The 25,758-nt window shown below is 39.3% G+C and overlaps 1 protein-coding gene across 1 annotated transcript in view; it reads left to right on the top strand.

Moving 5' to 3' along the window:
* Window positions 1-25,758, top strand: part of CDH11 (cadherin 11) — a 269,341-nt gene that overhangs the window by 172,050 nt on the left and 71,533 nt on the right. Inside the window, exons 3-4 of the mRNA XM_050903720.1 lie at window positions 11,288-11,450; window positions 13,132-13,283. The gene's annotated coding sequence lies outside the window, so the exon portion shown is untranslated. The remainder of the gene's footprint in view (window positions 1-11,287; window positions 11,451-13,131; window positions 13,284-25,758) is intronic.

Here is a 25,758-nt window from a genome sequence, read left to right as displayed (position 1 = left end):
CAATACAATATTCTGATGGTCAATGAGGCTTACCTGTTAATTCCATCCAGAAAATGCATAATGGTGTGATAACCTCGTTATCTTGAACATTGCACTGCTTTTAATAGAACTTCACTTAACTGTCTTCATCAATCATCGGATGTCATGTAATCTGCACCATGAATAAGTTGACGTTTGTGCTCAGACTTGATTATATCATTATAAATGTTTGTTTTTACACATTTTAACTGCTGCCTTTTCACATTTCATTGCCTTTTACATATCTAATATGTATGAAGATTGATAAAAATAGGCTGTTCTTTTTTTCTGGGAATATGCAAATTATAAAAAGATACTTATACTGGATACATTATCATGAGAACCCATCCATAAGCTCCTGGGGAACAAAGTCATAGAAGTACTTTGTTATCAGACCAGTGAGCTTCATAATTTCAAAGTTCAGCGGAATATTTCTGTGCACATTGTTATTATATTACTTGATACAAACACTCAAACATGTTCTCATAAAACTTACTTAAACTGAGTAGAGAACTGATTTTTTTCATTTCATTAGCTGAATGAAACAATTTAAACATTTTTTCCTCATCGAAATGAAACTCAAAATATTTTTACAGTTGAACTAAATGCTATATTCTGGTCAAAGAGGGTGTTGCAGCTAGGTTTTAAACATTTAGATTTGAAAATTTGATTTTAGCTACATTTCAATTTAGTTTACATTTATAAATAACATTTTCACACATTTTGTTTAAAATATATGAAAACAATGTTTTGACTTCTCTAAAATGTTTCCCTTCCCCAATTCCTCTCAGTCAAACCTGCGCACTGGATTTAATGTCAATTTACCAATAGTTTGTTGTTAAAACTTCAGTTTAATATTTTGACTAATAACAAATAAAGCTTCAAACAATCTATTATGGAAATGAACATTCTAAACTGTAACTGATAAAAAGGCCCAAATTAAACAAGGCACTGACTATTTAGTGCTGAAAAGAAATATTTTTTTTTGTTAATTGGGATTTTAATTGGAGTTTTACAAAAGCTGAAATGCCAAATGCTTTGAAAGGTGAGAAGTTGCATGCCACGAGGGCTGTTTGATTTAGGACAAAGAGGTGAAATGCATGGAGGCCATGGATGTAACTTCAAGCTGCACAGACTAGGAATACTGTACTGCAGAAATAATTTTATTTAATGGACTACTCAGGAACGTCATGTGCGACATTCTTCAGTACATGGTATACACTTTTTAGGTTTTTTATTATAACGAATGAAAAATACGAGTTTATATTTCCTAGTGACAACTTTGTTTCTAGGAAATGAAGTTATATTGAAATTTGAATTCTTTATTTGGTCTTTTATATCAGGCTCTGCAGCCTTTATGTCTGATTTCAGGCCGTAATTGCTCTGGGCAATAAAAATAAACCGTTTTACTTCTATGTGCATTTCAGTTCCATTTTATTTCAGAAAAACTGCTACATAATTGTATGAAATGTGAACTAGAGCATTGTTACATCGTATCATCCAAATAATAAAAAAAAAAGATGCTTTCTTTAAGGTTTTTCCTCAGCCAAATTTAAGGGCAGTAGAATTTGGAGACTTCTTCAAATTAGCCCATTATATAATGTTTCATGTTTAATGTATAATGTCTATATGTAGTTTAGATTATTTAAAATTATTCTCTTGGTATCTTTAAAATCTGCATACTTCAGTTACTGCAGCACAACCCTGAAGAAGATGATTTACAGTGCTTGATTTTCAGGGTTAAAGGTGCAAAAAGATGCGTGTGTCTGCTTTGTGTGGGTTTCATTCAATACTTTGGTGTACAGAACCATTATGGTTGTACTCAGAAAGCATGCATATGTCTGCTCAAATTCACGACTAGTCATTTTGTACATGCGTGCATAAGCAAATTGAAAGGACGCAATACTCAAAATTGCACACATGGTTTGGGAAAGTAGCATTAATCTCTTCCCAAAATCTCTTACCTATAGATCAGCACCAAAACAGAATTCACTCTTTGTTAATCAGTTCTTTGGGATTCTCATTTATTCAGGAAAATTTATCAACTAAGCCTATGACTTTCAGAGTATCAGAAGATGGATATTGTGTCCTCTTATGCCAGATGAGAAATTAATTTGAATGAAATGAAAATCGTCCTCTGCCTCAAGAGTTACAGATTAGATTGTTGCACTCATCTCACTGATGCTCTTAGAGTATCCTGCAAATAACAGCTACAAAGATCTAAGAGCACAGGCCTCCAGACAAAAACAAATTTTTCCATTAAATTCTGTAGGAATGCTGTTTAATGAATGAAGGAAAGCAGGATGAGGCATCATCACTGGAATCGATATTCAGACATGGAAGTGCTGAATATTAGTCTTGTGCCCAGGAAAAAGCAAAATAACTCAGACCAAGACATTGAAATGTCTTCTGAGTTGATTTCAGTATGAGTCTATCATGAACAGGAATTAGGTAGCCAAACATGGACCTTGATATCAAAATACATATATCTGTACTTTAAACCTATACTCAAAGTTATACTGAATGAGTGGGTAGAATAGCATAAACCTATCTAATGACTGAAGTCAAATGAATCCAGTAACATACGTATGCTCTCATAAATGCCCTTGGAGTTCCCTTCCGCTTACTTGCAGCCTTGCTTGTTCTGTTACTCTTCCATGGTGTTCACTTTCTCTGCCAACTTCCAGGTCCTTAAAACAGGTTCTTTTGGCCAGCTGCAAATGCTCTTATCAGCAAGTGCATTTGAAATTTATCCAACTCTCAGACAGTTGTAAAATCTTGCAAATTGAAAATCCTTGGATCTCCTGGGATATTGCCGTTTAAGATCATGTTTAATCTCCTTTTAATATCCTCTCAGCAGTTTGATCCTGATCTTACAGTGATGTAAATTCAAAGTAACTCTCCTGAAGTCAATGTAAAATCTAAGTAAGCCAATGGTGTTATTTTGGATTTATGGCATGAGAACAGAATCTGGCATAGCATCCTTATGTTTTAGCTCATTGAAATAGCAAGTGTAAAAGTTTCTGAATCACGTACTCTTCCTTCTTCATCTTTACTAGCCAAAAGGTTTGTTTGCTTTATTTGAGCTTGATCTGAAGACTAATGGCATTAATAATTAATCAATTATGTTCTCTAGCTTCTTTACCTGATCTGTTTGCCTCTTTATTTTGTAATTCTCCTATGGAGTCTTTGTCTGTTAACTTTTCAACAGAATGGATACTGAAATGGTACAGGAACAGTAGTAACTTAATTGCCTGAATCACTGCAATAAAAGAAAAAAATCTCCCTTTTCTCTGCATGATCGGGAACTTCAAACATTTGGGCATATTTTTGAATCTTAGTTTTGCTGGACACTTGTAGCCATCACTACTGTCAATTTCAGTATTACAGTTAAGAGGCTAAAAGGTCCATGGATCCAGTCTTTTTTTAAATGTGTGAGCATGTGTAACTCTTGGGGACATAAAGGGTGTTATTTATCAGTACTGTTTGTAAGTTCTGTTTCTGGTATTCTTGAGTCAAAATTTTCAAATACTATGATCTGCCACAAGCGGTATAATCCGATTAAAACTTAAAAACAACGTGGAACTGCATTATCAAACTGAAAAAGAAAACGCCTAGGCCCATAATATAGTACCACGTACTTTATGTATGGCACCATAAAAATCAAGTTGTAAGAGGCAGGTCCATGACTTTATTTGCAGAAGGCTAGATGAGACTCCATTGAAATAACTGAGTTTTAAAATCTGAGGAATCTATTAACTGGCTCATTTTAACGTCTTGTAGGTATGCTCTTGAAATTTTAGACCAGTATCTCGGTCCATTCAGGACAGGTCTCGGTGCCTGGTGCGGAATACAGAGTAGGCAGCAAGGGAAGAGAATATCCACTTCTTTCTGAAATGCCGCAGAAGGCAACCCCTTTCCAAGAAGATGCTTAGAAAAGCTAAGGAGAGTTAAAGTAATAAATACATCCCTAAAAGCAGAAAGCAACTACAGAGAAACCTCTTAGAGGTTACTACATGGGAGAGGGTTGCAGGTACTGCTTTCCATGGAAATGAGTTCATCTAGATGCTAAACAGTTTAGTGAGGGCTACTTGCACATTCCTAGACTGCAGCAGTGGAAAATGGAGAAAGATGAGGCTTTCTCTGAGTAGATCTTATGGAAATGAAAGCGTTTTCCATAGATTAAGGGCTCTGCAGATCCAGAACATGTGTAATTTTCTCCAATACTCCTAGGAAAGAGCCATTCAGATGTGTTAAATTGTATGAAATGCTTATGTGAAACATTTCTTTGTGTTGTATAACCTGAATGTAGGCTGAGGAGGCCTAGTCCATGTGTAAATTTGCATTAGTTTCTTTTTTAAATATGCAGTTTTTCTTCCTTTGTTGATTAAATTAATGGGGATGGTGTATTGGATTTGCAGACGGAATATGTTTTTCTTCTAGTTGTATTTGACAGTGTGGCAGCATAGTTTGAGCATGTTTTTCACGATTTGTTAGCACCCACAATATTTCACTCGGAAAAAACCTGACATTGTTTGATGCATTAAGCATCTGTGTTAATCTACCTTCTGATTTTGAAAAATGGAAGGCAAACAGTAACGCATTTCAGCTATTGAATCAACAGAAGATTTGTGGTTTTTTTCCTCAAAAACTAAAAAAGTCACCAAATATAGAGAACAAATAACCAAAAGCATCAAATGACCATGCAACAGAAATGCATTATAAAAAGCTGTATTTCTCACTAGTGTCATAAAATACAGTGGGGACAGAAATCTTATTTTTTTAAATCAGGAAATATAAAAAATTAAACTGGCATCCAAAATGTAAGTCACATAAGAGTTGTTTACTTTAGTTTACATGATTGTTGCTGTGACATTATTCCTGTAACAGTGGTAGTATATTTGTAGTGGCTGTTTGACTGTATACCGTGGATCTGTGTGATGAGTTGAGCTGTGCAGCTGAAGACTGACTGGCCAACACATGTCTTCTCGTGAACACTTACTGGTTGGTCAAAGGATGAAAGGAGCTCATTCGGCCCTTTCCCATGTGTGGATGCTGCAAAGCTACGGGGCTTGATCTAAAGCTCACAGAAGCCAATGCGAAGCCTTCCCCAACTTCTGTAGTCATTGGACATGCCCTGTTGAAATCTCTCATCTCATGTTCCTTCAGACATAGAATCTTAATGTTTGTACTGATTTCTAATAGATGCCTAAAGGACACCATTTTTTTCATAGAAGCTTCTTAGATTATCTATCTAGGCACAAATTAAAGATAAATATATATCTGTGCTTCCTGAAGTAAAGCCTATCCTTTTCAAGCATGCCTCTGATCACCTCTCTGAGTGTGATTTATAACCCTTGACCTACTTGTATGTGGAACTAAAACTGCCATACAATATTGGGTTTATGTTATTGGGAAATACAGAAAAAAATATCCCCAGACTCTTTAAATAATTACCTGGACTCAGACAAAATGATACCTTATTATACCTAGGATTTAAAAAAAAAATCTTAGTGATCAATGAAATTTTAAACCACATGGCAGATTTATAGTAAAGCAGCACCATTTCATTTTTCAACAAGTTTAATAACTGAGATTGTTTTCGTGTTTTGTGATTGATTATTGTGTGAATCATCTAATGTTTTCAGTTATGACTCATCTGACAAACTCTAGAGTCTGTTATATTTTTATCTTCTGATAAAAGCAATATTAAAGAATTATAATCTTGTGGACTTTAAATAGTCAAGCAAACCTATATTTCTTTTTATAACTTTTTTACTCCAGCTCATTAGAGAAAAGTCACTTAGCGGTTTTTTTCAGTAGCAGATAGATGTTAATGCAGTGATAGCATATCACTTGATTCAGTATTATGTACGGCTTAAAGTAGAATTTATGGCCAAAGGTTTATAATTTTGTTATTATTTCGCTGGTCTATATACAACAGCTCAATTTAAAATTGTTTACCAAACTCTTGCAATCGTGACAGTGATTGATCTCCTGGATCTGTGCAACATGGTTATTCATATGCTGATGTAAAAATGCCTTTGATTATGGCCTTGTATGGATAGATAAGTAGCTACCAACTCATAGTACCTGGAATAGCATGGGGACATATACAAAAATCACAAATAACAATCTGAAATACTTGAGGCGCATGCTGGGCAAGATTGACTATCTCAAGCTGCGGGCATTAAATGAAGAAAGATCTTTGTGCTAGATAAGCATGACTGCCTGGTGTTCATCAGTACCGAAGGGTTAGCAGCTGAGATTACAGGAACATCATTCTCCTTTAAATCTTCTTGGGCACAGTTTGGGCTATTTGCAAACTGATGTTAGATATACCCAATATACATGTAAAGAGTATTTGTAGCAGAGCAGAAGTACATTCTAACAAATCAAATGCATATTCTTTAAACAAAACACAGGAAAATGGAAAAAAATACAAAATTGTGAAGACAATGTATTTTTTCTTAGGTTTTGGAAGAAGCATAATCATTAATTGTACAGCATATCCTGCACAAAATAAGTGACACTCAGAAATGGAATTAAAAGACATAATTATTACCAGCTATTTAGCTGCGCTATATCTTACTATCAAGTGATATGTGTACAAGGTGTGCATGCTCTCCAGTAAGATGCAGTGATTTTTTTCAAACTTGTTTTCTAACAAAAATTATATAAGCTATAAGGTGAATAGATTAAAGGAATATATTTGGAGGCCTCATCCTGCTTTTGACAGCCTATGCAGACAGTGCCATACACACAGATGTGTGTGCATACACATATATATAAAAACGCATTTCTTTCTTTTAATGCACAGTGTCAGAAATAAATGAGTCTCAGGTTCCTAACTAAATAATACCTTGTCTAAATGAGAAATTTAATTTTCTGATCTGTATTTCTAAAAACCCGTTAGCAAAAGACATTGATACATGAAAAAGTTTATGAGGTCTGTCTGACTCACGATTTAGTCCTTTTTTTCCCTCTGAATTCTTTTGCGCTGTAGTTTTTGGATACTAGGTTGCAACTATAAATGGAGTCTATAGTTGCGAATCTACGTTGGTCAGCAGACCCTTTGCATACATCATTTTTCAATTAATGTCCTTATGAATACTATTCTCTGATAATCTACTTCAGTATTCTAAAAACCACCCAGCCGAGGCTTGATCCTTGATTGGGTGAAATCTGTAACCCAAGGCAACCAAAAGGCTGTCTCAGTGCCTCTGGAGATTTCCCAGGCTTGAGAGAACCCTTCAGAACACAAAAGCTGACTAGTCCAGTCCTGCCTGGTCTTCAGTACATCACAGTAGAGCTGAGGAAATGGGATGTTGGCCAGAATGCTGCTGCATCCTTACTTACCACAACAATTTTTAAAACTGAATAAAATAGTCCCAAAAGATTCTGAGGACTGTATTAGGGTAAGGTGGTCTCAAAGCTCAGTGACAGAAATGTCTAATTGTCCATACTCAGTACATGCCAAACCACTTCCTTAGATTTTATAAAACAAGGTAGCTCCCCTCATCAAAGTCTTGATAAAAACAGACCTAGCTTTAAAAGGTCTCTGAAAACTGGAGAAAAATAGACTTCTATTCTACTGCAGCATAAATAAAATTGGACTCAATTCTGTTGTCTTTTATGGGTTAGGCAGGTGCTTATTCTGTGGCCTGAGTCTGGCCACTTGGGTTTGACTGAAGATGAGGATTTTCATCTTCATCATAAAAACGAGTTAAAATGTGAAATGCCATCAAGGCCGGACTCCATCGGCAGATGAACGAGAAGAGCTTTGCTTCACTCTGGTATAGGAATGAGACCTTTTTTTGTAGTGAATGGGGAAAGGAGATAACCAAGCCCAAAATATGGGTTCCTCCTTGATATAACAGGCACATCAGTACTGTATTTGAAAGTGCCACCCTGGGCACCACTTGGAATAGGTGTGTCAAGCTGATGATTTATCAGTGTAGCTAGTGCACTTGCAAGAAGCTCCATGTGCACATCTGAAATTTAAAAAACAAAACCCTGCATAGCACTGTTTATAAGATTGTAGTATTTCCATAGTTCAGTTTGTTTTTTACTGTAACCCTCTTCCCACTTCAAAATTTCCTTTTCTCTCCAGGTTTCAGTGCTTCAAGTATAACCCACTGGTATAGCCAAAGAAAGATTTTTGCATTGCTAACTTTGTGGAGATAGTTTCTGTATCGGTTGCTTTGTGTAGAATTTTTTTAACCTCAATGTTTTTGCCTTTGTTTTAGCCTTTCTCAAGTAAACACATGTTGTTATATTCTTATGTTTCTACAAGGAAGACATTTGTTATTGGAAAAAACAGCTTTAGATACCAGCTGCTTTGAGCTGTCCATTCTTCTTATGCAAAAGCTGTGTTTCCTTGCCGCAAGATACACGCTTTTGTTAAGTTATACTCTTCTTACACACTTGTCTTCTCACTGTGCTGGTATTGTGGCTTTAATTAGTTTTCCTGGTTTTTGGAGTCATTAAGAACAATATTTTTGTCTCCTTCAATCCTGCTCATCCTTCACATTTTCACGTAGGAATCTAATTTTGCTTTGTTTCATTAGCAAAATGATACTGAAATTGAAGGGCGTTTTGGACAAAAACTTTGTTCAGACTATGTTGGAATATCCTGTATTATAAACCTCTTCTCTTTTACTGTCTCCCTTGCTTCTTCCTAAACTCCCAGCTCCTGTGGATAGCAATATGCTGTTCATGTGCCTTTTAAATCTCTAATACTTTCCAGGTGAGAAGAAAAGTGAAGGAAATTGCAGGTCTGTTAAAGGTAGCTGAGAAGGAGGAGAGTCTGTTGGAAGCCGTGTGGGAAAAGGGCCTGTAGGGCCTGGAGAAAACAGGGTCAAAAGATGGCAAGAAGTTTCTTCTTTCATACTTATTGCGTAGATGTGCCCAAGCTATTGAGTAAATGGGACATTGATAAATTCTTTTGAATTGTGAAAGGCTTTTTGGAGTTCAGTTTCTGAAGTTCACAGTTCAAGCTTTTTTATGCACCCTAATACAAATGTCCAGCTTAAACTTATAATATACCTGCTTATGCTTATTTCATGAACTCAGTTGCAATGTTTCCTAGAACAATGATTCAATTAGCAAAAGTGCATGTACCCCTTCAGATGCTTAGAAAACAAATCAGCCAGCTTATTCTCAAATGATAAATGGGTTAACTTACCAAGCAATGAGTAGAATTTTAACAAACTTCAGGTTCTGTAAGCCCACAGTAGGTAAAGAAGCCTTTTTTTAGGTTTTGCAGATTTGTTATCACAGATGTTCTTAACCTAAATATATGGATATGCAAAAACAAATACTGTTTAAAATATGTATAAACTTCCTTTATTTATGTCTGACACTCATTTCATTCTGATACCAGGTTTCAAGCAGCTGTAAATACTAACTCCAGACCTCACTGTACTCCCCTGCTGCTCTGCCATGACTTCCATGGCAGCAGGATAGCTAAGGCCTGCTTTTTTGGTTTGCATCTAACGTTTTGTGAAGAGAGGCGGCAACTGTAGAAAGATTTTCCACTAGTTAATCTGATACTGTCGACACTGAATTTACATTGGCTTCAACATGCCATTCATAAAGTTACCATCTAGCCTAAAGCTTCATAGATGAAGAGTCATCAACCAGTAGAAATAGTCTGCAAAGGCAGAAATTTGCAGTAGCATATCCTCTGTTCCTTGACTTTGTGTATGGTAGGAATAGCAAGGTCTGACGTGAGCAAGCTATGAAAATCTCCCATCTAATGTGCTACCAGCGTACACATGAGCACTGGTTGAAGTTCAGTGGAGTAGTTCTGCAGATGTTCTGAGGTACCCTTCCTCCCTGCACACTTCTCTTTTATGTGACCCACTGTCATTTCTTGTGCAAGGACTCTGTGCAATAGTTCTTCTGAAATGATGGCAGGATAGTGTGGAACTGCTTGAATGTAAACTGTAATGGCTAAAGGGAATATAACAAATGTCATCATTTGTCAGTGTCACATACTGATTTTGGTTTGACCACTTCTTATTTTCTGTATCTAACATAAAAAGTAGGACTCATCTCATCTGACTTGTAGATGGTTATAGGTAGGTTTCTAGTCTGAGCAAGTTGTTAAGAACCCTTTGGCATATAGAGAGGCATCTCCAGCTAGTGGCCTGTCCCAGTTAGAGGAACAACTTTTTATTGACATTAAATGAATTTTTACTATAGATAGCCTGTTAGATACTCAATTTTAAAATGGCTTAAGGTAGCTGAAATTAATTCCACAGTGGTTAGTAATGTAATCAGACTTGGGATTTAGCCAGAAGTGCAAACACATAGATTTCAGCAGGAGTTCTTTAATTTTGTTTGCAGATAAGGACCGTCTAGCTATAGATCCTATAGGAAGATGAACAAATGAGGGAAAAATAATAGCAGAATCTGATTAGTTTACACTGAGATTTCAATGCAGAAGGAAGGGAGGAAACAAGCCACTCACCAGATCAGATGTTGCTACACTCATTTGTAAACGTGCCTCCTTGAATGGAATTAATGAAACCTTTCATTATAGATCAATACGCTCTTTGACTAAAGAGTATTATGGATACCTATTGTATATGCTTAATTAGATTGAAATTGCTTTCACATTTCCTTTATATTCAAAAAAATCTGATCTCAGCAGTTTAAAAAAGGGAATTACAAAAGTCATCCCCTCCACTGTGCTGCTAAAGCCGTCAAGAGAAGGGAAAAAGGGAAAAAATCCTCAGCCAACTGCCCAGCTCTGAGCTTCAGCTTAGTGGCAATTTTGGCAGAGCCGCACTACGTAGTACTCACTACAGTGTATCCATGAAGAAAACAAATGGTAATTCTCATGCTATCATCACAGGAGACTGGTGGTGTCCATTAAAGGCAATAGGTTTAGACTGGGACTATATGGAACTATTTTGAGACATATTTCCCTTCCTCTCATATTTTCTGTCCAAAACCAGTTTCTTGACAAAACTGTTCCAAATTAATGTGCATCACCCTCCTTCCTCAGCTACGTCTCCCCAAAAACATTCTCGAGTGATCCTTTAAATGTTTTATTTCTCAATAGCAATTTATTACTCCTTGAATTTTCTATCAAAAACCACTCCTAAAACTAGTTTTCTTAGCACCGCAGCCCTATTCCTATCAAAATAAAGCCCTTAGTACTTCAATACCAATTAATTAGCTGTCTTGTTACCTCATACTTTCAGCTCAGCCCAGGATGTTTCTGGATTTATTCACTGTTTTCTCCTGTCTGTCCCAGGCTCTGAGTTTTCCACACCAGGGCTGCTCCCCTCGTTACTCGCCTGCACCGCACTGAACCAGCTGGGTCCCAGAGTGTGGTCCTGGGTGCTGCGTCAGCGCTGCGGGCCGCCTCGCCTTTCGTTCGCCTCAGAGCCCTCCTGCCCGGGCCCTTCCACCTCATGGTACGTGCAGGCCTTTCCCTGATGCATTTGCGAATCGAATTGTGAACTCTCAACATCTCTCTGAAGCAAATTTTAGCCTTAATTCTCCAAGGCCCCCAGCTCTGCAGCCAGGAGGCTCCTGCTCTTTCCCTGGGGCTGATATCAGGCAGGACTTGCTACTCCCCTGTGCTGAGTTCAGTGTCCCTCAGCCTCCTTAGGATGCATTGTTTATCAGCTTTCCTCCTTCCAAATTCTTTGTTTGTACAGTGGCAGCTTTTGTGCCAATTTTTTTTTTTCTTTGCCTGGAGTTATTGGCAGAGCTAATTAACCACAGAATATAAAAGCCTTGTTCTTCGGGGCCAAGTGGTGTGGTCACAGAGCAGCGTGAGTGCTGCCTTGTGGCGTGGGGGATGAACGGTCGGATGGGTTGCCTGAGGATGGGCAGATTACCTTCACAAAGAGGTACCTAGTTATTTCTGACAGCAAATGCAATCCTTATTCTTGAGGCGCTGCGCATTGCATCCTTCCTTGCTCTGCTCTGCGCTGCTCCGCAGCTACACAGATGGCACCAACTATGCTGACAGCCGCCTTGGAGCGCACAGGTCTTGGCCACTATGAGGAAAGCTGATGGGTGAGAGGGGACTTGCAGGCTTATGTGTGCCTGTGTGGGCATGACAGGAGGGGACTGCATGCTGCCTCTGGGTTTGGATGGGTACATCGACTCAGGCATTTCTCCCTGGGCCCATAGAGCTCAGCCCCACCTAGGAATCGTGCCTGGGGTTTTCATTTTAGGTAACGAAAACAGAGAGAGCGAGCGAGTGCAACAGCCCCTGAGTCAGGAGTGTTTGAGAAGGTAAAGGGTCACCTCCTCCACCTCCAGCAGGAGGGGAGCCTGCCTGGGCAGAGAGGCCTGGCCTTGGCCTCTGGCTGTGAGCTACAACAGACCAAGATTTTCCATATCCAGAAATGCTTGGGGAACTTCTTCATTTTTTTTCCTGGACAAATGTCTGATCATGACAGGAAACACGACTGGATTCAGTATAAAATGCTCCTGCTGTTTGTCCAGCTCAGATGATTTCTCTGTCTGTGCTAGGAGGTAGGGGTAGCCCCCCAAGCGGGAGACCTCCAGCAGCAGTGGGCTGCGGCTGGCTGTGCCCAGGGCTCTGGCGTGGGTTTCAGCCCACCCGCGGCGGTGCCGCTGCCGTGGGGTGGTCCTGGGCTGCCTGCAGAGGAGTGGCGACAGGGAAGGGACAGGGCATCCGTCCCCACAGCCCGCCAGCACAGCAGGATAGGTGTCCCCATCCCCCTCGCAGATGTGCGTGTGGGTGGCTGTGTGGCTGAGGGGGTGCAGAACCGACCTGTGGGGTGGGGACAGCGTACCCTACCCATTCCCAGGAGTGGCTGGGCAGAGGGAGAAGGGTGCCTTGGGCTCCTCACCCCTCTCATTTTGCCCTTCCAACCCCTGCTTCTCCCCCGCAGGCATCAGAGGCCACTCAGGACGCGGGGCCCTGCAGGAGGGCAGGCTCTGGGGTCTGCTTTCCTCTTGGGGTGGGGGGAAGGGAGAAGAAAATAAAGAAGCAGCAACAGCCTCTAGCTTTTCCCTTCCTCTAATCTTGCTTCACTCCCTCTTGCTCCCTCTCCCTCCCTCTCCCCTTTCCTCTCCCCTTTCCCCTCCCTCCCTCTTTCTAATTCCTGCCACTAGCTCGGAGCCTCATTCAGCAGCCGCTGCCAGTGGAGTGTAATAGGCTGAAGATGCTGCCGTGCCTGCTCAGCGTCTAGTTGTGAATGGGACTTGCCTCCTCTCCCTCCTCCGGAGGTGGCCAAGGGAAGCAGCCAGCCCCGCTGGACCCTCAGGTAAGCGGCGGCCGCAGCCGCGTGCCCCGGGGAGCCCCGGGAAGCCGCGGGGAGCAGCGGGGCACGCCGGCGCCGGACTTGTCTTGGGTGAGCAGGGCGGCGGGGTGCAGGGCGCGCTGCTGCCGGGCGAGGAGGCGGCTCGGCAAAGGGGAAGGAGAAGGAGCGGGGCGGCTGGGGGGAACGGTCGTCTCCTGTAGCTCAGAGCGAGAGGACCGAGCGGGAGGATGCGTGCGTGTGCACCAGAAACTTGACAGCGGCAGCGGGGCTGGGGCGTGTGGCGGGGGACGGGCAGGTGTGCCGCCGGGAGCGGGGTGCTGCGAGCGGGGCCGGGGCCGGGGAGCGGCGGGCGAGGTGCGCGGCTCTCTGCCGCAGCTCCGCGCGGAGGCGGCCGGCGGGCTCCCCGAAGGGGCGAGATAGTCTCTCCAACGGGAGAAAGGAAACACTGTGGCAAACGGTATTTTTTTTTTTTTTTTTTCTTCAGCTCTTGCTCGGGGGGGCGGGGAGGGGGCAGGGCGAGCATTTGTCCGTTTTAAAATGTTCCTCCGGATAAGCAGATATTGAAAGCCCCGAACTGAAAATCTTTTACTTGCGCTGTAGCTCCCAGGCATGAAATGGATATGCAGAAATTATGAGTGCATGAAATGAAGGATACTCTATCCGGAATAAAAAAGAGACAGACTTTGATTTATATCTTTCTTTTTTTTTTTTTTTTTTTAAATTTATTTTGCTTGCTGGCTTTCAAATGCGTTACTGTTCACAAGGTACCAAAATGGTATCTGTCTCTAATACGGGCTAGTCCAAAAAGCATTAGACTCTTGGGTGATACATGCATAAGCACATCCCCAAGAAAGGTAAAATAGATCAGGCTGCGGGTCCCCATAAATACCATTAACTTTTAGAATAAAAGTGCTTCCTGTGCAGTCCTTTGGGAGCACATATAGCAGTCTGACATCATGATACAAATGCCTTTACCTTCTATAGAAGTCCCCCTTTATTGTCTACTCTTTTAAATATTCATTTGGTGAGGAGAGAACCAGTATATGCTAGGAGATCTTCTTTGTACCATTGCTACAAAGGACAGTGTGGCTGTGTAACACAGTATTTACCTACCAAGATATCTGTGACAAAGGAACCTCTTTAGCAAATGAGGTCACTAATTCAGAAATTGGCCCTTTAGAGGCAGAATGCTCATTTCTTTTTCACATTCTAATGACCAGTAACTCCCTGGGAAAGACTTTCTTCCTGTTGATTTGTGATGGTGATACAATAAGAATTTCACAGACTCTGCACCCCTCTATTAAGAAATTAAATATTTTTAATTATTTAATAATGAAACTGTTGAATGAGAAAAGCACTAAGATTCAGAAGCAGGGAAGCACGCACTCAGACGTTACTGAATGTCCATCTCTTTCCCCCCTCCTTTGCTCTTATGCTTGCTTCAGTGTTTCCAAAGTCTGTGTGATTCTCCAGGTAAATACTTTGTTCTCTTTCTCTACACTGGCTAGCATATACCAATAAATAAATTTGCTTTCAGTGTGGAAGTTCTGCAGTAATTACTCTGACGTCTGCCTCAGTCAGGTCTGTCCACTGAGATTTGGAACACAAATCAATGATTGTACTCAATCCTTTGGATGATTTTATATGGAGACATATATAGAAGTATATGGAAGTGGAATTACAGATGTTTGCTTACGAATAGCATTTTCATAGCAGAGCGGTGCAATTCATGTTGCTGGGAGATGGGCAGCAAGAACAGTAGGGAGATTGAGAGCAGAAGATCTGGTTTGAGCTTCATACCTTAACACGCAAAACATTCTTCTAGCATATTTCTTAGTCTACTATACTCTAGAAAACAGAAGTTTCTGACTGTACTTCTAAAGCAGTTCTCCTTCCTCTTGTGGGAGAAGAACAAAATAAAGTTACAGAACTAAGAACAAGATCTTCAATAAAAGGATTGGAAATTCTTTGGGAAAATTACCTAAAAGACATCTTTCTTCCTCAGGCTCTTGTTCTTAGGCCCTGGAATAGGATATTTACTTTTTTTCACCTCAGCCTTGCACTAGAGCATCAAAGAATGAGCATGGACAGAGAATGCTATTTATAGACATCTCTACATCAGCTTTAACTTTGCTAAAATTTTAAGTGTTGCCTGTCCAAAAAAATCACTAGGAACTCAATTACTTCATTACCAGAAATGCTGCTACAATAGGGTATGTCAGGAGATGAGATAAGTCATTGTGGTTTATCATCAGCAGTTTCAGAAGGGAATGTGTATGGAAATGGTTGACTGAGAGACAGGACAGCTAAATTAATTTTTCTTTTGCATAACAATATGGGGAAACTACAAAGATTAGAATGATTTCTGAGATTTATCTGATAAAATGCTTTAAAATATATCATGTGATTTCAGCTTCAATTAATATGCTATTCTGACAACATTTGACATATTTAATTTAGTGTAAGAAACATATGTGAAGTTCAGAGTTCCAGTAGACTAACATTTTTGTTTTCTGCAAATGCTGTAATTAGACAAAGCATAACTTGAGAAACAAATGGTTTATTGCTGAGATTTCCACAATAGAAGTTACTTCTAGCTCAGACGTCATAGAAATTTGAAGTAATTTCAAACTTAAAACTAGTGTCTCCTCTTTTTGGTGAACCCTCTAAACCAATTTTGAGTCCATTTTGTGAGCTGCATGTTTAGCGAAATATCTTCAGTGTGTGAGAAACAGAGGTCTCATCTGGAATCAATTAATTTGAAACAGTTTAGCAACGTACTTTCTAGACTTTTTTTGTGTCTGAGTTTTTCTACTATCATTTTAAGCTAAAAACCTGTGTATAATTTCCTATGCTATACCCATTTTATTTTTTTTTAGTGGCACTTCATTTTTCATTGTCCCTTTGTTGGGGCCGACCCAAAGCTTAGGGAAATAAACGGGAAGATGGCCATTGATTTGAATGTAGTTTGGATCAGGCACTTTGTCCATATGAATTAAGAGGACTTACTTTACACTTAAGTATTGTCGGTTTATGTCATATATATATATTTTACTTTATCTCTTATCAGTTAAGGAACATTGTAGTCATATACTTCTAAAACTCTTTTATAGTATTTTAGGAGAAAACGTAGTCCTGTGTTTGGGTTTTGATACTGAAGACTAGGATACTCTTAGAGTGTGAAATTACCGATTCATATAAGTGCAAGCCTGCGTATGCTGAATTATTAAACCCATTCATTTTCTCTTCCTGTGTAAGTAAGGACTTTAAAGTCATTTAAATATTACCGAAGGGTAGCAAATTTGCACACGATACTCCCAGAGGAGAGATTTTACTGAAGGAGCCGGGATTTGTGGAAGCCATTCTCCCGGTGCTGCTGAGCCTTGCTGTCGCTCCGCCTTGCTCCGCAGGTCCGTTGAAGGCGGCCCGATGAATGGCCGCGGCGGCCCAGCTGTAGCAGCGGGACTGCCGCGGCCGGGCTTTCCGCAGCCCGGGGCTCGCTGGCTCAGCCCGGCGGGGCTGGCGGCGGGGCAGCGGCGGGGCTGGCGGCGGGGCGGCGCGGCGGCGGGCGCGGCCGGGCGGGCACTAGAGGGCACTGATGCTCTTCGCTGCCTCGCCGCCGCCGGCCCGGCTGCTGCTCAGGGCGCTGTGAAAAGCCGTTCTGTTACCACCAGCATCGCTGGCCCTCTCAGGGGAGGCAGGATTCAGGCTCGCTGCGGTTCGGGCTAACGCTCAGGCAGTTTGTCTGGATTAACATCTTTCTAGTCAGTGGATCGCGTTACCTTCGGCGTCGTATTGCCACCTTGGCGCTCGCTACAAAGTTTTGGAATCCTGTAACTTCAGATTGTCCGAAGAGTGCCACAGCTGGAGTCTAGGTGTAAAATAAACAGCTCCGTCCTCTCAGCGGCAGTGGTTTTTAAGGGGTTTGCTATCACTTTCTTCTTCAAAGACAGTGTCAGTTCCTGCTATGCCAAGGGAAGAAGTTTAAGGACAGAAAAAAAGGTATGGCGAAACAAAAAATATTTCTTTAAAAAATATTGTCATGCTTCAGAGATCTTACAAAGACATCCTTGATAGAAAAAAGACGTATTAGGCCAAATTGGTCTAATTTTACCCGTACACATCTAGGTCAGTGGAGCTTGCAACTGAAGAACTGAGAAAAGTAGTTTGGTCCAAATTGTTTCCGTATATCCTGTAGCACCTTGGAATATAAAACGCATTATTACAGCCTATCATTGCCAATGCTGACCAAAAAGGACATACATCATGACAGTATAGGTTTTAAACAGTTGCAGGCTTGGAAGGAGTCTCATTTCCACCTGCGCTGTTCTGATGTTCTTCCCTAGACATCCACTTTGGGGTATTGCTAAAGGCAGGATGTTGGGCTGTACAGATCTTTGATTTGACTTATAGACCAATCAAATTCCTGTATATAAGAAATATATACTGTAAGTAATGGAGTGCAGAATTTTATAATATTGTATTATATCCACTTGGGCAGATACGCAGCCAGAGAAGCTGATGTGTCTAATAGAAATTGTTGTCTACATCTTTGATGCCAAAAATGGGCAACACAGTGCCATAATAGTTGTACAGTTTTCTGTCAATCATCTGATTTAGGATATTAACTAAGAATTATCTTAGAGTAACAACTCTTGGTGAGACAGTTAGTAACTACTGCACTGGAAAATAAGCACCACTTTGCTGAGGAGCACTGTGTTGCAAAGAGCAGTCAGAGACCCCTTAACTGCCCATCCTCTGTGCTCCAAGGCAGGGAACATCCCTTAAGCTGTTAGATGCACTCAAGGTGGGTGGAAAAGTTAGAGCTGCCAGTCATGTTCAAGGCCCTCCAGAGAACATTACGCATGGCTGGGACATTAGCAGTGCCTTGCAAGCCAGCAGGAATTCAGAGACAAATATCTGGAGCAGCCAGCCCTGCTGCTGAGCAGTGCCCGTGGGGATGGTGACATTATGGTTAATTTTGCCTGACAAAGGCATAAGGCCTTCTTCCGTAACTGCTTGGGTGGTGTGGTGGCTTTCAGGCATCCCAGTCCCACTGAGCTCTGCTGGCTCCATGAGCCATAATTTAGCTCTTCAATTTTAAAGTGCTGGCTTAAGCAAATTCTAAGGGGGTTTTGTGTTTTTTCTCCAAAGTTTGGCAATGAGTAAGACCCCTCTCCCTTCTGAATCAGCAAGAGTTCATCAGAATTCTTAATTGTAATGCAATGGCAGGCAGAGTTGGAGTAGTAGAAATCAATGTAAATGGATTAAAAGAAAAGGACCAAGTAACTGAATGTAAAAGAGGAGCCAGGGTTTTCCAGAGTGATTGGTAAACAATGCAGCAATAGGTTTCCCAATAGAATTCATTATTATAATGATGATTTAATAGTTCATCAATAGATAGACTGTAGCCACATTATAGATAAACTAACACAAAATGTAATTGTGGATCATGAAGTTTTATAAAGTAGACAAAATTGAACAGAACTTTGATACATGAATGTAAGCTGTAGGAAATACCTATCTAGACAGTAACTACACTTAAACTTTCATTTAATTGTGTTGGTACGGTCTGACACTGTTCCAATGAACTCCCAATGATGCTATGGAGACACAGGCCCACACAGGCGAAGACTGGAGTGATGAGCAGAAGGAATTATATTCAATAACCCTTTAAAACACAATTCACAGAATTTCCATATTCGTAACCTTCACAGCACCAAGCATTTAGCTCCCTTATCTTTGTACGGAGCAACTAGTGCAGGTTTTCTTGCTCTACCAGCATGCATCAGTACTACCCCATAGCTTGAAAACAGCCTGGCTTAGATGGCTGTGCACAGGTTTTTTCCTTGCTTCTATCCTCATACTAGCAAGTGGGATAGAGATTAAATTTGTGGTGTACCCTCTTGCAGCCACCATTTCTTTTCACGTGAGCTCCTAATCACACAGAGTCTATGCTAGCTTGGTAAGCTAAAAAGTTCCTTAACTTGATGTCAATCCCATTGAAGAGCTGCTGCTTCTGCACTGCATTTCAGTACTCTTTGTTTTATACAGTGCGATCATCAGATATTCCATGTGAAAGTATTACATTTAAGGTTAAACTGGTGCCATAGAAACTGTGGTTCATCATAATTTTTATCCCAGTGAGGCTGCTGATATATATTTTTAAATAAAATAAAACTTCAGAAACATATTAATTGGTCTCAGTGGTTAAGTTAAATAGTTAAATACATGCATACATATCATTCTGCCAAGGATAAGTCATTAGTTCAGTATAACCCAGAAATGATAGCTCTATTTGAATCAGGAGACTAAACCCTATTTCCATTAATGCTAACTGTTTTATTAATACATGCATGTGTCGGCATTAAGTCATAAATTTAAATGGTCTGTCCCTTCTTGATTTAAAGTAATTATCTCAAAGATCTTGGCTGCTGAATGAATAACTGTGTTACTCCTTTCATCTTTTATCAACTAATTTTTTTTTTTTTTGTATGTAGACATTGTAAGGCAAACAAAAGAAACGGAGTTTGTGCAAAGTTGGCTGGCATTTGAACCAAAAATAGATGTATTTTCATTACCAGAGCAGAATACCTGTAACTATACCAGCCCCCCGACAAGGATTCTCAGACCTTTTTAGAGTCATATAACATGATGTACCTGCCTACATCTTATGTGTACTTTATGTACATTTATGTATCTTTTCATTTATATAGTTAAAATTAATTTTTGTGTGTTACTGGAAAATTTTAATTGAAGCAACAGGTAAAAAAATGCAACCTTTAAATTGTTTGAGAAAATTGAAAATAGATAAGTTTGTACCTAATTTTTGGAAATAATAATTTAATTTTATCTGAGAGAAATCCTGAGGTAAATACAGGACTTTAAACAGCATTTACAAAATAAAAAACTGGTCTCATTAGCACTAGAAAACACACTTGAAATTTTACAATTAAATCTTGTCCTTTTGACTGCTCCCGACAGGCAGTCCTCCCTTTCAGCAGACCTGACCACATACTGATGTAGTTAGGTATCTCTAAGTATCACTCAGTTCCTTTTAGATCACCATTCAAGACAAGATTTTAGTGCATTTCTTCATTACAGGGTACTTTCTGGTCAGGGCAGAAATGATTGTAAGCTTTTTCTGAGGAATGACCAATATTAAAACAGTTGAATGCTGCCAGGCTAATTCAATATGTACAGCGCAGTGATCAAAACCTCCAGTTTCATATTGCATGTAACCATCATTAGTTAACCACAGAGATTACCAAACTGATGTAACTGAAGAATCACTCAAACATTTATCCAATATACACAGTGAACAGATATTTTTAAAGATAACGTCTCCTTCCTGTTCTCTTTCAGCATATTTTTCTTGCAATTGAAATTCCAGTGAAGATCTTCAATATTTCACATTAGTGAAAGTTACTGTTCATTCACCGTTTCAAACCCAATTTCTCCAGACATAAGGGTTCCAAAATTTTGAAAAGCAGTTGAATAATAATTTTACTTGGGGCTCTGATTCAAATAGAAAACTTTGTCCACCACTGATTGTTGCCTTTTTATTTGTTACTGTTCCAGTTATAGCTGGTATAGCTTAGAGGATACAGCTGATTAGTATGCATTTCAATTCTTTTTAGCACGGTGGCAATTTCTTTTTTCTAAATAACATTTCTTTTTCTAAAGCAAGAAGAAAACATAGCAGGCATTGGCATTTACATACAAACAATTTATCATTTACATACAAAAGGGCTGACTAGGTAGCAATACAAGTGACTGTAGGTCAGACTTAGGATGGTCATTATAGTTCTTTCTGTCCTTAAAATTGTGAGTTTTGCAATATTTATATGAAAAAAATTATGTTCATAAACTATGAATATGTAGTCATGTTTCAAGTACTAAATTTAACAATCCTCTTGGAGATGTCTAGTATGTGGTTTTCTATGGTGCAGTCTTTGGCTATACCCTTGTAGTGAAGCTAGTTTAAGATGATCCCTTCCTCAGTGATTCCCAATCCTGTACTGCAATCCACTGATCCATACAAACAAAGTTGAGTTGGAGACTTCAGAGCTAATTGGGATATCTGCATCATCTGGGTTAAAATAAAACATGTACAATATTTAAGGTTACTGTCTATATGACCTTGGTAACATAGGGCCTGTGCTCCTAGGCATAGTTCTTGGTTTCTCAGTTTCCTGCATCATCGTCTTGAGTTCATCGAACTTGCTTATGTTTAGATGATATTTCTTGTGCCTCAGTTTATTAGCTTCTGCTCCCCCTCTACAGCATAAAATCTAATATTCAGCAAACTTTTCACCTTCAAGGTTTCCCACTTTTCAATGCAAAATTTGCTCTGCCTTCTCAGAACATCAGTTTTTATCAGGTATAGTAGACTCTTCTAGCCTTTGTTTTTATTTTCATATTTCTGCTTTACTCAACCATCGCCACTTATCCTCAAATGTGGAGGCATTCTTTTCTGATTGATTGGGTCAGGCTAATCCAACACTTGCCTTCTCCTTTGGCTTTTACTTCAACATGAATTAAACAAGGGCTTCCCATTCCTAGGCCGCAGTGTAATCATACCCCTCACTACAGTCTTGTAGTTAGTAATGTCCAGGTACCTTCTGCACACGTTTAGTTTTTTGGATCCATAAGCAGAAGTCTCACTTTCTTTGGCTAGGTATATGTCAAACTACTGGGGGCGGTTAGATATGATAAAAACTAATTCTCATTATGTTCAATGACTTCCTATATATTTACTTCATAAGAAAGAAAAGTCCACATTTAAATATAGTGATATTGGTGTGACCTGAGAAATACTCAAGCAATCTCATGAAAAAGGAAATGGAAACCAGCCTTACTGCCTCACTAGACCGCTTATATACAATATGCAGATGTCGTATGTAACTAGGACATGATGAACTCCATTGAAAAAGGTAACACAAAGATTTACTCCATGCTGCAGTGATGTGCTGTGATTCTATAGCATCAAAAATTAGTAAGTGGCTGCTGGCCTGGGTTTTAAAGGAGCAGTCAAAACACATGATGAAAATCAAAAGTCAAATTACAAAAGTCTCATTTTTGAATGGCATTGAGTTGACATTGAATGCCACCTTATTGTGACCTTCAGTATGTATTTGTACATTTAGAAGGCTAGGGAAATTATTTATTTAATATATATTATATATATAATATGTATTTAATATATGCTCAGAATTTTGTTATTGTTGTTAACAGATTTTTTTTAATGACTTCTATGAGCAGACAAGTTTAAACTATTTGTCTGATGTTTATACTTTACTGGTTAAAATTCTGTCTGGTCAACCTCGTATAAAACAGAGAAACTGTATTGGAGTCCATGAGGTTATTCAGTTGACATTGGTATTATTGAACAATATCCTTGATATGGAAATTTAAAGTAGTTTTGGTAATTACATTAACTAATGGTTTTAAACAGAGTTTACATGGAGGTGTGCATTTCAGGGCTAAGCCAGTTTTTAGTCCTGCTGGCGTTAGGAATGCTATCACTACACCATCATATGTAAGAAATTGCACTAATATTTGTTTAATTATCCAATCAAATTGAACAAGAAATGAGTCTGGCTGAAATAATCAAGCCTATAGAGAAAGTGCCAACTCTGATACTTACCAAGATTTGACAGTTGCTCGTTGTCATGACCTTGGCTTTTTTTATGATGAGCTAGAGGTCAGAGAGTATGCTAGCTGTAATTACTGCCTTCATAAGATTCTGTAGGCCATCCTCTGCAGCAGACTTGAACCAGATTGTTTACATGTATCAGATTACTGATGAACTGGGTGCAAATCTGTATTTTGTTCTCATAGCTGTTAAATCCTGTTTCTGACTATCACCATATACAGTCTGTGGAACAACTTAGCCTGTATGATATTTCCCTTCAAAAATTCATGACTAGTAAGTTATTTCTTGAAAGCTGTACATAATGTGAGAGCTATCAAAAATGGGACTTTTAACTTTTATTTATTTTTTTCAAAAAAATTACAGAAGGTCATTGATACTTTATTAAGAAAAGAAAGTAATGTAAATGAAACTAATAATGTGTACAAAAGACTTTTCCATTGATATTAAATCATTTTGCCTACTGGAGGAGAGAAGAATGTTTTTGCCTAGAGGTATACCCCATCTGGAAATTAAATCCATTTTTACTAGAAATTAAATCATTCAAAATAAACTGCAGAAAAGCTTGTGTTTTAACTGTTTCCATGTGCTTAAAAGTAGACTATATTTAACCCATAAATGCCTTGGGCAGTTTATTACTTTGAGTTAATGGATGCTAATTGCTTCTTGAATTTGAGATCAACAGCTCCTCCTTTCACGCTTTTCAATAATGTTACAAGGAATATTTTGAGTCACTCAGATATGACGGTTTCCTGTTTCAAATCTTAGTTGTATATGCAGCTCCTGTGACTTAATGGAAAAAACATAAAATTGTACACACATTAACTTCCTTTCTCGTTCTTACCAATTGATTATATGCATTTCCCCTTTGGGCTTTATAAAAGGCCCCAAGTTTTATTTTCCAACAAATTAGAAACATACCGACTTTTTAATAACATATCAAGTGTTTTAAATGTAAAGACATGAATTTCTATCTACATCCTCATGCCCCCAAATAATTTGTCTGTTATCTATAGTAAGCCAGGCATATTCATTATGCTTTCTTAAGCCTGTATTCTTATGAATTGAGATGTCAGTCTGAATGAATCCTTTCCACAGCTGTGCCTTGAAGGACAGATGCCTTTCTACCATGAATAATACCAGAAAAAGTCCTGTTGCAAAACTGTTTTTCCCACTTCTCAGTAGGCTGGTGAGGTCATTTCCATAATCCATGGGACTGTTACTAAACTTAGGGGGCTATATATATATGGCTATGTTGTTGAAGCTGTATAGGGAACTGAGTAAGAGATCCCTATACGTTAATTATGCCTTCTAATTATGCCCTTTTAGTAACCTTCTCATGTCCCGAAAGAATCCTAGAATGAATGAAGAGGAGCATAATTCCTCATTTATGGAGAGAAATTCTTTCACTAATCATATTGAAAATTGCAAATCAGCTGAGAGTACAGCATCTGTATTGTCTTCTCGTTTCTGTTCCATTTTGCAGGCAGCATGGCTAGGACTTTGACTGGTTAATGGCAAAGATGACTTCATCCAAGTGCTTGCATTTGAGGAGAGGGAAGAATGAAAGGCTTAAATCTATCTGTTTTTCCTATTTTAAGAGCATACTTTCACCTGACTAGATGAGTGTGTGCCGAATCATTTCTTTTGGGGGAAATAGTTGGAAAGCATGGAACATGATGAAAACTCTTGTATTGTGAAGGCAAACCCCCTTGCTTCTCAGAAGTATTTTTATGTGTCTCAGTGATATGCCATCTAAAGACCAGCTTCCAAAGCATAATATTAAGGCAAGTTAACTTGACTGAAAAATAATTTCAGCTTGTTTAGGAGGGGGAGTTTTGGCCTTTCAAGTCTGAGGTATAAGCCACCAAGTCTGTGGTATAAGGATCCTATTGGACCTACTATACCTACTATACGCCTATTGGAGCAGCATCTCCAAATGATATTGTGGTGCTCCCTTTGAAATGCCAGAACATTGCATAAAATCTGCTACTAGTGGCAAAAAGGTTAAAAAACATATGGGCTAGTTATCTGTCTGGAGCTTCAAACAGCCACATTCTACATCAAAAAGGGACTGCAGCAACTCCTTGATCAAAGCTCAGGTAATTTAATTATTTGCCTTCATGAATCAAGGGGTCCTTGAACAAGCTCAGGATGTCTGGATATTAGAATATGGGAAATTTATTGTTTCACTCCTTCTAATATTCCAACATCAAAGAGAGCTTTTTCCTATAAACAAAGCAGTCTGAAGTCAAAGAATTCAAGCAAAAGCTAGTGTGGAGAGATTCGGTTTTCTAGGATCTTTGTGAGCTGAAAATTAAGCTGATTCCTGTGGGGTGAGAATTTAAACACTGTGATTCGTTGTGTTTATTTTATATAACTAAACATCTGTACCAAATCTTGCAAACTGAAATGCTTAGCTCCTACTCCTGTAAATTCACTTAGTTGACATTGTTTTTCCTGTTTCTCAATTTTACATGATTTTTCATATTTTGTTTTGTAAATCTCTGTTTGCCAAGCTCTAAGTGGCTGTTTGACCACGTCATGCTTTGAGATTCTAATTAGCACAGTGTAGACTGTGCACCCTAATGTGGAGAAGAGAGTTCATAGCTGATTCCTCCAGCAGCCCCAGCCAAAAGTCAGAAGACATTTGGGGTGGTGAGAGAAGCCCATGGTCTGAAGGAACAGTGCTCAGTCCCAAGCACTCTCTGTGCTTCTCATCATCGGTGGCAGTCACGTTAGCTCGGATTAATGAAGCAAAAATTGGTTGGCGTTTTTAAAACCCTAAACATGGCAGAGATGTACATGCTGATACAAGAATGG

Source organism: Gymnogyps californianus, chromosome 12 (genome assembly GCF_018139145.2).
Source record: "Gymnogyps californianus isolate 813 chromosome 12, ASM1813914v2, whole genome shotgun sequence".
Taxonomy (NCBI): Eukaryota; Metazoa; Chordata; class Aves; order Accipitriformes; family Cathartidae; genus Gymnogyps; species Gymnogyps californianus.
This window is presented reverse-complemented; position numbering and strand designations above follow the sequence as displayed.